The sequence below is a fragment of the Protopterus annectens genome, chromosome 3.part1 (genome assembly GCF_019279795.1).
Source record: "Protopterus annectens isolate FY-2018-M chromosome 3.part1, PAN1.0, whole genome shotgun sequence".
Taxonomy (NCBI): Eukaryota; Metazoa; Chordata; order Ceratodontiformes; family Protopteridae; genus Protopterus; species Protopterus annectens.
Genome location: NC_056732.1, coordinates 359,207,253 through 359,223,171, shown reverse-complemented (window position 1 = coordinate 359,223,171; position 15,919 = coordinate 359,207,253). Strand labels below are relative to the sequence as shown.

The window sequence follows — 15,919 nt, the reverse complement described above, 5'->3', positions numbered from 1 at the left end:
CGAGAGGTATGTAACAAATCCCAAAAAGATTGTGTGTCAAAGTCAAACCTCTTCAATATGGGATAGTGTGGAACACAGAATTTTTAACACTCAAAATGAGGAACGTTCCTCATACTGAAGTACAAGGCTGAATACCACGACACAAAACATCGTGGTCTTACTTCCGCCCTGCAATACTCGGGGCTTGCTTCGTCAAGTCAGGTGTCTCGGTCTTATGACTTCCACCTTAAATCAGCTGATAGTATAGATAAGTCTTTTGAGTTTTTGTGCGGTGTATTAGCCGGTTGTGCAAACGATTATCTTCGTGCTGATAGCAGCTAGTTTTCATTGAAATTGGTTTCGTGTTACTAACGGAGAAACGGGTAGGAAAAATATTTTTTGAAAAGAAAATGCTCCGTTAAGTTAATAAAATATTTGCTTCTTTTTCGAAAAAAAAGTGCAGTGTTTGGTTTGCTTGTCTACTTATGGTCTTGTATTTGTTTCAAAAGAGAAGATCTAATATTTTAGACGTGCGTAGCTTTTAGTATTACTGGCTAGAAGTGTTGCAAATGGAAATGTAAGGTTTGATGCATTTATTTGCCGCACTCTTTTGAATTATTTCCGGAAGTTTTTGCATTTAATCACAAAGCAGTTCTTCCTTCTTGTGCATATTTTTCTGCAGGCACTATCGTTTTGCAAGCTTCTCTGGTTTAAAATTGTTTAAACTGAGTAGGCATAGCTCAGTGCAGATTTTAGAGATTGAAGATTATCACTCATAATGTGGATACCTCTCAACTGTAGAGATTTTCAAAGAATGTTCAGATTTTTGCCTCGTATTTTTGGTCTGTTCCTCAACAGTTGTCTTTTTTGTGGGGTGATCTAAGGATTAAAGCCACTAAAAAAATTACGTGCATTTCAGTTTGACTTTAAATCCTTCAGAAAATGCATGCTAACACAAATCTTGTTATTCTAGCTACTTCTAAGTTTGTAAGAGCAATATTTAAAAATGTGTCCCTATTTTTGGACCTTTGCCCCCCCCCCCCCCAATTTTGTTAGGCTTTGTCCAGATTTGTTGTGCTAAGAGGTTGAGAGGTATGATGTGGAACAAATGGACAGAACGTGGAGCATACACTAATAGCTTACAGCTTCAACTAGGAAGCTCACAGGATGGTTAAAATTGCATTTTAATGAATTAATATGATTCAGTGCTATACTTACCATGGATATCCGCTAAAAAAATTTCTTTCCGAGTGTGATTCAGACCCTTCCATTGCAGAACTTTGAGGAACATGAGCTTTCTAAGACCCCAAATGAGGAATGTTCCTCGTAATGGGGTACACTTGAGTTATGTAGGTTTTTTTGTGCCTTGAACTTGCCATTCAGCTGTAGAAAGAGTCAAATTAATTCACAGTTTAGTGTAGCTGCACAAAAAAGTACAATTACAGACAAGCATATAGTGGTGTCATTTAATTAGGCTTCTAATTTTACGTTTGTGCTAACTGTATATTTTGTATTTAATATCAGAAATATAACTAAGCAAGGAATAAAAAAAGAAACTACAGTAATATGAGGTAAATGTTGAAAACGTATCTGTATTGTCTGCTTAAAATTTAAGAGTTGTATTAATTTTCTGAATAAGAAATTTTCAGTGAAAGCTTGACATTATTCACTGCTGAATATAATGGTGACAGTCTTCTAGTTTAAAAAAAACACTCATAAGCGAGTAAAATTCTGAAGGAAAACCGGAGCAACCGTGAAACCTGGGAACAGGTACAAGTGTGGATTGTGAGCAACAGGGTTGTGCTTGCCTCCCAGATGTTGCTGATTTTCACTCATTTAGATGCTGTCTCATAATTCCTTCTAAAACTGGTGACATTTGGAGAAAAGGTGGCTAATTACATTTAATAAATAATGACAATGACTTACTTCAGAAAATGTATTTTAATTCACATTCTCTTATTCTGTCTCAAACATAGCTCTTAATTTCTGGATGTGTCCCAATTCATTATCAAGGACATTTTTAAAATACTGGTACTGTTGAGTTGAGACATTGACAGAATAAGGTAATGTTTATTAATTAAGCAATAACTGACTACATCGGTGTGGTATATTGAAGATTTACCCACGGTTTGTGTGGTATAATCACGAGTGCGAAGTCGGATATTGCTATTATACAATGACATTATTTAAGAAAAAAATACTTTTCTTAAATGTCTTTGCATAATGCTTCCTTGGTGCCCTTCATGTTTTTCCGGTATCCTGGGCCTTTGTCTAATGTACTGCACATGCCTATGGGACTTGTGTTCTCACACTTTTTTTCCTTGAAAACGAAAAAAGAAACTGGGGAAACTTTTAATGTTTGGGAGAGCTGGGACAGACAAAATAAAAGGATAATCTGGTAAGTTTCTATAGTTTTACAGAACGTACCTGATTGTCCTTTTATTTTTGTCTGCACCATCTCCCTTGTTCATTTGAGGTCTTCCATTTTGTTATTTTATTAAAAAAAAAAAGTAAATCATTTACGAGATATACTAATGGAAAAAAGTCTGGGCAACTGGACCTTTTTCTGTTGGTATAATCTCGGATTTAAACAATGGGCACGCTGGTTGGGCTGACCAATCATCGTCCTCATTTTTGAATATTAATGTCCAGTCATTGTATAATTGGACTTAATAAACGATTGTATAATACACATTTTCTGAAGTAAAAGTCTATAACGACTTATTGTCATTTTAGTCTAATGACTGGCCATTAATTTTTTTTTTTAATAAAATAAAACTGAAGACCTCAAATGAATGAGGGAGACGGTGCAGACAAAAATGAAAGGATAATTTTGCACTTTCTGCAAAACTATAAAAACTTACCTGATTATCCTTTTATTTTGTCTGTCCTGACTCCTGCCTCTCCCAAATGTTAGAAGTAAAAAAAAAAAAAAACAAAAAAAAAACTCAATGGCGATCTTCCTTTCCCCATTGCTTCCTTTGCACAGCACTGATGTACGTATGCGTACGTGTTGGAACACAAGTCCCATTGGCATGTGCATTACATGAGACAAAGCCCCAGGATATTGGAAAAATGTAGAAGGACACCACGGAGGCATTATACAAAGACATTTAAGAAAAGTAAATATTTTTTTTCGTAAAAATAATGCCCTTGTATAATGATAACCGACTCAGTGATTGTGGTATATTGAAGATTTACCCATGGTTGGCTTAATCACTTGGGCTTCACCCTCATGATTAAACCACACCAACCGTGGGTAAATCTTCAATATACTACACCAGCATTGTTGGTTATTCCTTAATTTACCACCTTTTCTCCAGCAGTCCCCAGTTTTAGGAGGGATGGAGAGGGATAGCGCAAACATTTCAAAATCTGGTTCATTTCCGAAAATTGGGGATAATTAAGAGGTATGGTCTCAAGTTAATATGGCTAATATTTTAAATGTCCTTGATTATTTCTGGATTTTATCCCTTACTCTTTGATTTCTCTTGGATTCATTGAGAGTTATAGTTATGGTACTGGGGAAGTGAGTGGTTGTTGTGGTGATAACAGTACTATAGCTGCCAGTCAGGTTATATGTGGAATAAAACAAAAAAGTAATTACAAAGAAAAAAATGCACTGTTCTTGCAGGCATTGCACAATGAATTCCAGTGACCGTGGCAGTGTAACTGACTGTCACTTTGCTCCAAGTACTTCATGTATCATTGCTGTGCAGAGAAAAGTTTAACAAACTATAGATTTATTCATTCGGAATTCGTTTTTTGTAAGATTTTCCATTTCTTGCTTCTCACTATGTGCTATCTGTTCAGTGGGCCTGATATGCCATTTGTGCCAAGAGTGGTTGTACATGTGCTAACTGGTTCAAACAAGATTGGTGGAGGGAGTTCCTTTACTAGTTAGAAACCTTTGTAGAGTGAATCCCAGTACATAGTGGGGCATATTCCTTGTAAGGTAAGAGTACTTCACTGATGAGTAAACTCCCATCTTGAGTTCCTTGGGAATTGGAAGTAATGGAAGAGGCATGCCACATTGTTTAACTCTGAGGATGTTGGCAGCATTTAAACTTCAAGTGGAATGGAGAGACAGGAGCTTTGCTCTGATCTGAAGTTTGGTTTATTACAGTTAGCTAGCAGTGATCTGCTGTTCTTTATAGAAAAATGCTGACTTTATCTAGGTCTAGTCTCTGTTGTCATAAGAAAAGTTGCTAGAGTGCAGGAGGTGTAGTGAAACTAATATATATATATATATATATATATATATATATATATATATATATATATATATATATTTATTTTGTGGGTTGATCCTGCTTATATGACATTCTTTACTGCTTCCTGTTATACTCTCACAGTTAAATGTCTCAATACGTACCTCTTAACTGTCCAGAGGTGCACAGAATGTCCATATTTTTGCCTCTCTCTGGTTTTGTACTTCATAGTATGTGTTTTCCTGATAAAATTTTAATGATTGAAGTCACTAAATGACAGACGTTGAGTTTCAGATTTCATATCCTTGATAAAATGCAGGCTAAAGCAAAACCCACTATTCTAGAACTTTCTAGTTTGAGCAAGATTTGAAATCTGACCCTAACTTAGGGCCTCTGTCCACCCAAATTATTATTGGCTTTTTCCAGAATTTTTGTATTAAAACATTGAGAGTCATGATTCAATATCATCTATCTGTTGCTAAAAATAGGAGAAACAAAACAAAGCCCTTGAAGTATTGCTGTCTTGCTAGGAAGAAGTCATCATTTCAATACAGGAAGAATCTTGGTGCATTAAAACCTGAAGTGTCTGAGTGAAGGGTGACTGCAACATTTAAAGCATTCAAGTTTAGAAATTTTGGAGAGAGGTTGTTTTGCTGTATTTCAGCTTGATTGCCATCACTCCTGTAATATACATTTCCTTACAGGGTATTTGAAATGGGCAAGAAATGTGTGGTGAGTTGTACCGCTTCTGATTCTTTTACTGCTGGACAGGTCCGCTATATAAATATGACAACTCTAATTCCTGCAGATTTAGCATTTGTATACATACATAGTGGTGATCAGGCATGGCTAAAATGACCTACGCAACATGTTCATAAATCAAATCCTTTATTATCATAGTCGTTTTGGAGAATTTTTATATGCATACAGTCTCATTCATTTGTCATTTACAACTCCCACTTAAAATTCATCCAAAGTCTTGATGACTTGTTCATGGAACTTCGTTGCAAACCTAGAAACCCCCTTACAAATTGTCTTTAATGGCATTGTACACCTGGATTAAATTGCCCCTTTTTTGTCTATAGAAAACTGAGTGGATTAGATGCTTGTAACACATGTCCTGAGTTCCCCAGTGTCATTTTTGTTCTATGATGCATACCTTCCCAGCTTAATCTTTTGCAGTTATGGAACCATTCAGGTAAGGAGAAAATACCCCACTTGACTCGTGTACTGCAAAGGTGTTTATTCATTTTATTGGCATACTGCAAAGGTGTTTATTCATTTTATTGGCATTAGTCATGACATCGATCTAAAGAAATGGCATACCAGTTCGAATAGAAAGGTATGTAGAGTGCAAAGTGCTGTTCTTGTGTGTCAAGAGAATGTCTGTTAATTACTTTCCATCTTGGGGACTGTGTATCACAAAGCTTTCTGATATTTCATTTATTTACACTGTTAACATTATCTAATAAGTAGTGTACATATTTGCTGTTTACCTGTTTTCCTCTCGGTTCATTATGTAATGCATATCAACTGACATCTTAAATGTGAGTCTTGAAGTGGGGGCCAAGACCCAGACTCGGACACTTTTGTTTGCAATTAATTTTGAAAGCTAAGGATAAAATACAATGAAAGCATTAGTTCTAGTTTATGTGGGGGAAAACATAAAGGGTGGGATTCAATAAAGATTACATGGTGCACTAAGATTGTGTGAGCAACATGGTGTGAGGCACACATGCAGTGCACGGTTTTGTGTTCAGTAAGTGGCTCTACATGGCATGTAGAGCTGTACAAACTTGGTAAACTCCGTGACATGCTAATTAATGCATAAGCACCTGAATTGTATGCTAATCAACTAATCCAAGCTGAAAGAGCTATTTAGCAAGCTATAAAGCAATGGTGTACACTCAGCACAGGTTATGCCTGCAAATTCCAAAACCTATTGGAATACAATGACGGAAACTACATGGAAAGAATGTTAGGGGTTGCTGTTGCTCTTCTACATGTGTATTTGCAATAGACCCATGTCTATGCTGCTTCTGCTAATAGACCTCTGCCAAGAAGGAGGAGTGTGTTTAGACCCCTTTTAAACTTTTCATGGTCTACATGAGGTGGAAATTGTACAGCGCTACAAGGTGGAGAGAGAGAAACTATAGGAACTCTGCAACTTTTGTCATCCTCTATTTGAGAGCAAGGGCAAACCGAGGGAAACCAATAGCTGTGGAGAGTAAGGTATGTGTAGCACTTAAAATATTAGCTACAGGAACCTTCCAGAGACCTACAGGGGGTTTGCTGGGGTTGTTGGCATCAGTATCCAGAATCCTAGAGTAGTATTTACTACAACATGCCAGTGACTACATATATTTTCCCCATACACCTGAGATCAGAGCTACAACTATGCAGGATTTCTACCCTGTAGCACACTTTATTGTAGTCCTGGGTGCCATAGATTACACGCACATTGAAATCAAATCACCACTTGGGAAACAGGGAAAGGTCTACATAAAAGAAAGGACTTCCACTCTATTAACTGTCAGGTCATGTGTAATGCTAAGGGAATCATCATGAATGTTTGTGCTGGCAACCCAAATGGCATGACTCCCACATCTGTCTCCGCTCTCAACTGTATCAGAGGTTTTCTATGGGGGATATCTCACAAGGCCATTTACTGGGGGATGCAGGGGATGCACTCAAGCTGTGGTTGATAATGCTCAAACAAGGAGTATGATGGATGTGTTTTGGGCTGTCAAAGTCACAGTTCCAGTGTCTAGATACATCGGGGGAGCCCTGTAGTACAATCCCTCTACTTGTACTGAAATTGTCACTGTCTGTGCCATCCTTCATGATGATGATATGAGAAAACAGCTTCAGCAGGAACACTAAGCAGAAGGGGCACACATCCCACCACCAGCTGGCAAGGTTACAGCAGCCCCGCATAGGTAGGCGAGTCAGAGGGAGAACCACCAGCCACTCTGGGTTTGGGTAGATGTAGCAGTGCATAATATGCCCTTGCCAAGAGGCAACGGGTAGCACACATGCTCACTACCTAATGGGTGCACCTTTTATCCTGTGCACATACATACAGTAACACTGATGCCAGGCAATGCTCACAACCTTTAGTTATACATGTAATGGCAGTGTACTGCTAGCATCACACAGTCGGTCCCGTTTTAAAATGCTTTTAACTGCTGCACTATCAAGGTGAGTGAACATGGAATATAAAAAGAAATGACTAGAAGCACAAATGAATGGCAGATCCTCACATACTATTACTTGCTAATGTACCTAAGCAGAAGGTGGGTGATTTTTACAGCAGTGACATCAATATATGACTGCACTGACCTATGTCAATAGATGGTGTTTTCAATCAGCTAATAGGCCTCATGCATCAAAGATGTACACATTACAAAAACCTGTAAGAAAGCAGTACGATTTTCAAGAGCATTACAAATGCCTATATACTAAGCATTCTGTCAGCTGTATATCTGGGCAACAGACAAAAGACTTGTGTATCCCTAAATCCAAAAGACATTTGGACATGGTGGTGTTGGAGAGGGAGGGCAAGACTGAAGAAGAGGTGGTGAGTAAGAAAGACAGGCAGGCATAAATTTTGATAGTGTCAAATTGCCAAATGGTCACTGAGACAAAATGAACTGCAATTCTCATGTTGGACCCATGTGACTGTTGCATGTGTCTGTAGGGCACTCAAGGTAAACCATGTTTGTGAGTGTCTGCAAGTTGTATGCCCAATACCACAACCCCATGGCCTATGTCGGGGTGTGGACACCCCCTCCCACAGCAGCCAGTTGTTCATGGCCAACTGCAGCTGCTCTCTTCCAGGCTGATGAAATCATATCAGTGGCCCTAAAATGCACCTGATCATAAATCCTGGTGTGACCCACTAGGGCATTGACATCACTGACTGATTCCAAATCTGCATTCTGTCAGCCGCATCCTCTCTCGAGCAGAAAGGTGCCGTGCCGTCTGAACGCCTGCACTATATCATTTTCAGAGTCACTGAAAGGGTTTTTATGAGGATTTGTACACTTGGGTGCCATAGTCCTATGTGTCATAAATCAGAGAGGAATAAAACACAAAAATATCCATGCAAGTAAATTCCTGCTCATGTACACATTAAGCACTGGAGACTCACATTTCAGTTCTTAAAATTGAATGTTATGTGGTTGCACCATATCTCACTTGCACACAAACCAATGTATGTTCCAAAACAAGGAATACCCAATTTTAAGAGCAAACCTCTTGAAGCACAACTTTTGTGGCAACACACAAATGGCACTTGGCTTCCCCACCCCCAAAACAGGAATACCACATAATTCACTTGGTGTAAATTATTTCAACACAATTCTCACCAAATGTGTACACATTTACAACAGAAAAGTCAATTTTATATGATTGCCAGTCACCTCTTTCTGTGCCTAGCACTCCCGTGGCAGTGTCTTTGGGCCATCTTAGAAGCACAACACCCTTGTGTCATTAATATAGTAAATTGCATTTCCCTGAAGTAACTAGACTGTAAGATAACAAGTTTTAACAATAATACTTGTGAAGAAATAAGGGCTTTCCATCTGAGAAAATAAATGCCTTTGCCAACAGTGAACTATAAGAACTGCACACAGATATTTCTCATTCATATATACATTTATTTTTAATGTTAATCTAGAATGTACTTGAAAAATAGTCACGCCTTAGCAAGATCAGAAGCCTTCTCAGCAGATAAATCAAAAGGAATCTTCTGTGTTCTCCAAATATGTAAGTCTCCTCGCCTTCAAGTTCCCTAGCTGCACTATTACTGTTTTATAGTATTGATTCAGGCCTTTGAACCTGGTGAAAATGCAAATGAGGTGTGAACTCATTAGAACTGCTAATCCCAAACTTTTGACTTTGTGAAGCAGGTGGAAACGTAGTGTAGGTACTACCTCAGTGTTAGTTTCTAATATTTTGCAACCATGAATGATTAGTGGGAGGGAGAAGGAAGAAACAGCAACAATTCAGACTACCTAACCTGCATTGGGTGTGTTATCCAGGGTGCACTTAAAAGCTAACTACAGTTACTTCTACACTTTAAGTGAAAATGAAAGCACATGTTTTTCTGTTTTGTTCACCTAATGGCCAAACTCTCCTGCCTTTGCTGAAAACTGTCTTTTTCTGTAATGTAAATTTTGTTGCACATTTAAAGAACAGTGGTACAAGATGCCCTACTGACTGCATGTCTGAGAGTACAGCACAGATAAGATGAGAATGAAAACAATACAAAGAGAAGACAGAGCTGTATTGGTACAAGCAGTACTCACAAATGGTTGTGTGATCAATCATTTCAGTAAATATGCAAGTAAAATATGTACAAAGAACTGAGTGTACAAATGTTTGTCTTGTTAATACGGTGGAGGAACTGAGACTTGTTTGTATACACAATAATTTGCATTCCTGCTGCAAAGTTGATTCTGTGGTAGACATAAGACACCCCTAGTGTATTTCATGGGTTCATTAGTATGATAGTTAAAAACAAATGTATAAATCTGTTAAAATGTATTTTGTAGTGTGTGTGTGTGTGTGTGTGTGTGTGTGTGTGTGTGTGTGTGTGTGTGTGTGTGTGGCACACCAGGTAAACATGCTGAAGTGCACAGTGTATAGTATGTAGATCATGGTTAAAGTCCCACATTTATTTTTTTATTGATGAAACCTAATAAACACTTGTTACAATAATAATGCATGTTAAGCTTTGCCTGTTTCATTTGTGCATCACTCCTCTCCATGCAAGCATGATGTGATGGCCCAGCAACAAAAAGACATTGTCAATTTCTAAAAAGCTACATGGTAACATGCGTGGTTTTCCATCTCGCAACCACACCAAGTGGGGCTGCATAGCGGTCAGGAAACAGACTCTGTAGTGAGTGTGAAAATATACAGCTACTACCTAGCTATCCCTGTGGCAGCAGGTGTATTTTACAGATGAGCCAGGTTTCTGATACAGCAAATTTGAACTCTTATTGCTATTCTACTATAATTTATATACAAATTCACAATGTAAAAATAATTTACATAAAAATAAATATAGCAGGTATGCGCACACATCAGATATATGTCTAATTGGGGGTGTCAGTACAATTATGGTTATGCAGTTACATTTTCTGAGCTTTCGTGTTACACACATACATGGTTAACCACATATATAACTAATATGCATCCTGACAAACAAATCCTCAGTTGCAATGAACACTCTGGACAGTAATGTTTGTAAAATAAACTTGTTGCCCAATCTTCCTTGTGGCAACTGTTACAAGTTCATGCTCACAATACAGGCAAACCATGGTTCTAATCTAACATGCTCCAAATTTTATTAATTCTGTTCCACTATGTTTTAAAACTAAAGATAATTTTACATAACAATAAGTATGTTTAGCAGTGGATATCATATGAATTGTATGTATGCCTGAGGGTATAGTGACAATTAAGTTTCTGTACTTGAGTGTCTTTTCTGCCCTGGGATGGAATTCATACTTGAATGATTGTCTCATACACATGAGTGCATAAACCAGGACCGTGTCAGGTCACTCACACATACATGAGTAACCAGTCTCTCTAAAGTGTCTATATAATGAGCATGACTGAAACACTTTTTTCTGGCAAGGAGGAAAAAAGCTTCTATGTGGAAGAATATGTATATTTTGTTTTACATAGGTTTGAATCCCACATTGTAAAAAATTGCTTTTATGTGGTGTATAGCCACAAAAAAAATGTCGGGTTATAAAATTTATACCCTCAGTACATGTTTGAAAAGTTAGTTTTCAAACAGGTGCAGCAACATACAACCCATGAACTAATGCCAGTTGTCGCATTATTCTTCCTATTTCAAAAACTGCCTTCCTCTCTGTTTGGCATTGTTGCTTTCTGCTTAAGATCTTTGGTTGGTATGGTGGTTTGGGTTTGTGCACTAGCCATAAAATGTGAAATTTCAAACTTGGCTAGAAAGCACTTTAACTGTTACTGTTTGATCTGTGCTCACATGGCAGAAGCAATAATGGAAGGTGCTCAATTTAGGGCTCAAATACAGGGTGTAGAGGAGTCCAGAATATTCATTGAATTCCTTGTCTAGCATCATAGATTCATAGTATGATACTAGGCTATTGGCCTGGAGGCCCTTTTAAGCCTAGCCAAGAATTTCACCCATGATTCCACAAAGTCAGCACCTGTTTTTCCTATCCAGCAGGGACACAGGTGGGATCCCATGGGTATATTTTTTTGTTTCCCATCCAGTCGTCCAGGTTCCTCTTAGAAGGCTAGTGGGGTACTCTGACATGAAGAGGAAGTCTATTCCACAGATGGGGGAGTTGTTGGGACACAAATCTATCCCGCCAACAAGTTCTGTTAATGTTACAGACCAGGTTGAGACATTGCAGGCGGGTTGCGCGAGTGGAGTTTCACGTATGGATATGTAGCAACTCCATCAAGGCTGAGTCTGAGACGGCCTTGTATGCCAGACACAGGTCACCTCTGTTTAGTCTGTACAAGACTGAATAGAGGGATAGGGCTTTTAGCCTATCTGTATAGGATAGGTGTTTGAGACCCTGGATTTTCCTGGTCAGGAACCTCTGTCTGTCCAACTGCTGCATGTGCTTGGCAAGGTAGGGGGCATTGTACGGGTCTGTAGAAATCCTCGAAGAGGAGTTCCATCGAACGCCTCTTCATCGACAAGTAATCAAGTCAGTAAACAGCGATCATTCACTACGGTGATTTCTTTCCCTGAGAAAGAAGTCGCTTGCCCTCAAAACACAAACACACCACTTCATACATAGTGGGGGGGTCTTCACCCCCCCCTAAGTATACCAGTGGAGAAAATGGCAAACTAAAGAGTGATGGCCAAGTAATTTCTTTCCCAGGGAACGAAATAGCTGATGTGAATGTTTGCAGTTTAGTGACTTTGCTAATTATATGCCAATAAAACACCTCTTCGAGGATATGATATTAGACCCCATTGTACTGCATAACGGTCTGATAAGGGAGGAGTACAGGGATGTTATGACCTCCTTGTTCCTGGATGTAATACCCTTACTTATGAGGTGGGCCATGTAGAAAACCTTTCATACAACGGAGGCAACATGGTTGTCAAAAATCAGGTTACTATTAATGTGGGTGCCCAACTCCCTCACGAATGATTGCATGCTTAGTACATTGTTATTAATGTGATAACTAGTGGGGACACCATTTTCCCCAAAGGGGATAATGATGCATTTCTTGGCATTCAGTTTGAGGCAATGCTTTTGGCAGCAGTCATTATTTTGGTTAAGGTCTTCTTGGAGGATGTTCATATCACTAGGGGAATTTATGACTGTGCCCAACTTGCAGTCATATGCAAACTTGGTCAGCCACAGACCACTGATTTTTGGCATGCACCTCAAACAGAGGCTCCAAGACTGATTGTTGGGGTATGCCACTTGTTGCGGGCCTACTACTAGAGGTGTCTTCCTCTATTTCGACTGAGTGGATTCTGTCATTGAGCCAGTTAGCGTACCAATCTGGTAACCTATGGGTTGATGCCTAGCTGGGAGAGTTTCTGTTATGCCCAGGTGGGGAATAGTGTTGAATGCTTTGGCTAAGTCAAGGTAGGCATTGTGCACTGTCTTGCCCTCATCCATGGCTTTGCTGACTGTTTCAAACAAGACGACCAAGTTTAACGGGCATAATCTCCCTTTAACAAAACCAGACTGTGTGGGATCAAGTGTTTGGAGGTTGCCAATGTCCTTGTTTATAAGGTCCACAATAATGCATTCCATGGCCTTGCAGATCAGGCTAGTTAGGCTGATTGATCTATAATTGCCTAGGTTGGTGAACACTTCACCTTTGTGCAGAGAGAATGACAGTGGCCGCCTTCCATTCTGCTGGGATGAAGCTGATGCACAGGCTTTGGTTTAATAGGGTGCCTAGTGGTGCTGAGAGCTCTTGCCTGAGTTCATGTAGGACACAGCCAGGGATGTTGTTTGGTCCCATGGAGGCTGTATATTTTGCCTTTGAGAGGGCATTAATAACCTGCTCCCTGGTGATGAGGGGAGGGGGGCAGGTGCCGGTGATGACCTGGTTTACTGAAGGGGGGATAGTGGGTTGAAATTTTCAGTGAACCTGCAGATTGGCTAGATCTATGGCGTTTGTGTAATTAGTATCCTTGACCACCAGTTCAGAGTAGATTTGGGAGTTACTTTTGAGATTGCAGACTTATGCGAAGAAGGCCTTGTGAGTGTCCTTGGTCGATATGGCCAATTTGGACTTGAAGTTAACCTTAAGGATTTCACTAGTGACCTTATTTGCTTGTTCAGACAAAGGAGAGATTGCTCTCAACTTGGCACCTGCTCCTTCTTGGTCCTGGACAGCAATTTTTTTTCCTTTTATTATAGAGTATGTTTATTGCTGCTGTCCACCAGACAGGTTTACTGTTTGTTGAGGAAGATGATTTAGTCCAGTCATGTATTGCTGTGTCTATGCAGCTATATAGGAACTCGTATAGTTTTTGGTGTAGGTGTGGACATTAGTACTTGATTCAACTGAAGGGACAGTAGCTATGAAGCTGCTTATACTTGCTCTCAGGAGGTTATCGGCTTTGGAAGAGTTTTTTTGTTCAATCCTGGTGGGGGGGGGGGGGTCAGGGGAGATGGTGACTTTGAAAGTGATTGCTTTATGGTTGAATCTTACCAAGGAGGATGACACTGCAGGGGGTGTTACAGTGGCTACTTATGTTGGTTAGTACCATGTCAAGGATATTTTCACCTCTTGTGGGGGTGTCTATCAGCTGATCCAGTGCATTGGTATTGACGAAGTTAAGGAATCTCTGGACATTTGTGTTTGAGCTAGAATAGATCTTCTACTCTATGGTTGGGTAGTTGGTCACCCAGAATCAGGATAGAGGGTTGAATGTTGATGGATTCAAGTAAGTCCAGATAGGTGGAGTGGGCATCCTGAGTTATGGTTGGGGGTCTGTAGCTAGCTATGATTTGAATAGGTGTTTTGTCAATAGTTAACTGCACCTAGAGTGTTTCCTGTCCATCACACTGTTTGAGCAGCCTGGAGGTCTGTATGTCTTTGATAAATATTGAAACTCCACCTCCTTTGGCTTTGCAGCCCTCTGTTTGTGGTCTGAAAGTATGGTAGGACAAGTAACCTGGTAAGGTTGGGGTGCTCTGTACAGCTTTGAACTAGGTTTCAGTGACTGCACAAATGTTAGCATCTTCCAAGGTGAGGAATGCTTGCAATGAGTGCAGTTTCATGTTAAGACTCCTAGCATTTAGCAGCATGACCTTTAAATTTAATTTAGAAGAATTTTTCACATTGGTAATTTTGTCCTCATGACTGCCTAAAAAAGGCACCGTGGGGGAGGCAAGAGCCTTTGCCTGAAGCCCAGGGGAGACAGATCTCTGGCAAAGTATCGTGGTCTGTCAATCATGTCCTCCCAGGTTGTCGTACTGGATCCCCTTGGAATGACACCAGAAACTAAGCCAGTTGTTAAAATCAATCATTTTCTGTTAGTGCTGAGGCATCATTCTGGGTGACAGTAGGATGCTGCTTAAGACTAGGGACATACCTGCCTGGGACGCACAGGGGAGACAGATCTCTGGCAAAGCATCGTGGTCTGTCAATCATGTCCTCCCAGGTTGTCGTACTGGATCCCCTTGGAATGACAGTAGGATGCAGCTTAAGGCTAGGGACATACCTGCCTGGGACGCGCATTCAGCAGTCTCAATCTTATCTTTCTTCATATAGTCCAGAGAGGTACATCTCAAGTCATTCACACCAACATAGACTATGACAGAGTCACAACAGTACCTGTTGTTGAGAGACTTTGGTGCTTGAGTGATATAGCAGATTCTAGTACCGGACAAGCAACTTGCCGTGACTTTCCCCTTGTCTAGCCTGATGAGGGGCACTTCTGTCTGTCTCGCCATAGTCTCCTATGAGTAGTATGTTGGGTTTGTGGCTGGGCCTTAGAGGCTGTGAAATACAGGGAAGTGTACTATGTGTAGTGCTTGGTGCGGTGGGTTGTGATGTGCATGTGTGCTCTTGCCTCTGAGGTCTCTTGTTTATGTATGTTTTTGTTGAGAACCTCCACATCATAGCTGTAGACTTTTGCAGTAGAAACTGTACTGGTTCTTGGTAGAAATCAGATGCTTGGTATAATCTTTCCAAGGCTGTCTAGTGCAACAGGCATTCCACACACTGGAGAGCAATGCAGGCACCATTGTAACGACCTTAAAACGTGCAAGCAGGCACAACTCAACCAGTGGCTGGATGAGTTTAGGACTGCTTGACATCCCACAGTTGTGTAAATATACAGGTAAAGATAGTTTCAATTACATACAAAGTTGGAGATGGCCAAAACTGACCTGCATAATGCCCTTGTCTTTTTTTTCTCCATTTTTTTTATTATTTTGCAGCTGACGAGGAGATTGCAGTGAACAGTGAAGCTTGTGCTTAACGTTTAGAGAGCATAAGAGAAGCAAGGGGGGTGTATGCAACACAAATTACTAGTATTGCTCTTCTATGCAATTTAGTAGCAAATTAAGCATGCATGCTTCATTCTGTAGTCCATGTTAATTGTAGGAGTTGATTCTAATAGTGTATCTAGATGTTGTGGGATCAAATCCCATATGTAACAAATATGTTGTAAAATTAAAAATATTAACTTCCACAATTTAGAACGATTATCATTAACGTAAAAGTAAAAC

General features: G+C 39.8%; 1 protein-coding gene across 1 annotated transcript in view; it reads left to right on the top strand.

Annotated features, from left to right (window-relative positions):
* The first annotated feature begins 232 nt into the window (after positions 1 to 232).
* The window catches only part of CPVL (carboxypeptidase vitellogenic like), a 1,169,046-nt gene continuing 1,153,359 nt past the window's right edge, over positions 233 to 15,919 (top strand). Inside the window, exon 1 of the mRNA XM_044066818.1 lies at positions 233 to 362. The gene's annotated coding sequence lies outside the window, so the exon portion shown is untranslated. The remainder of the gene's footprint in view (positions 363 to 15,919) is intronic.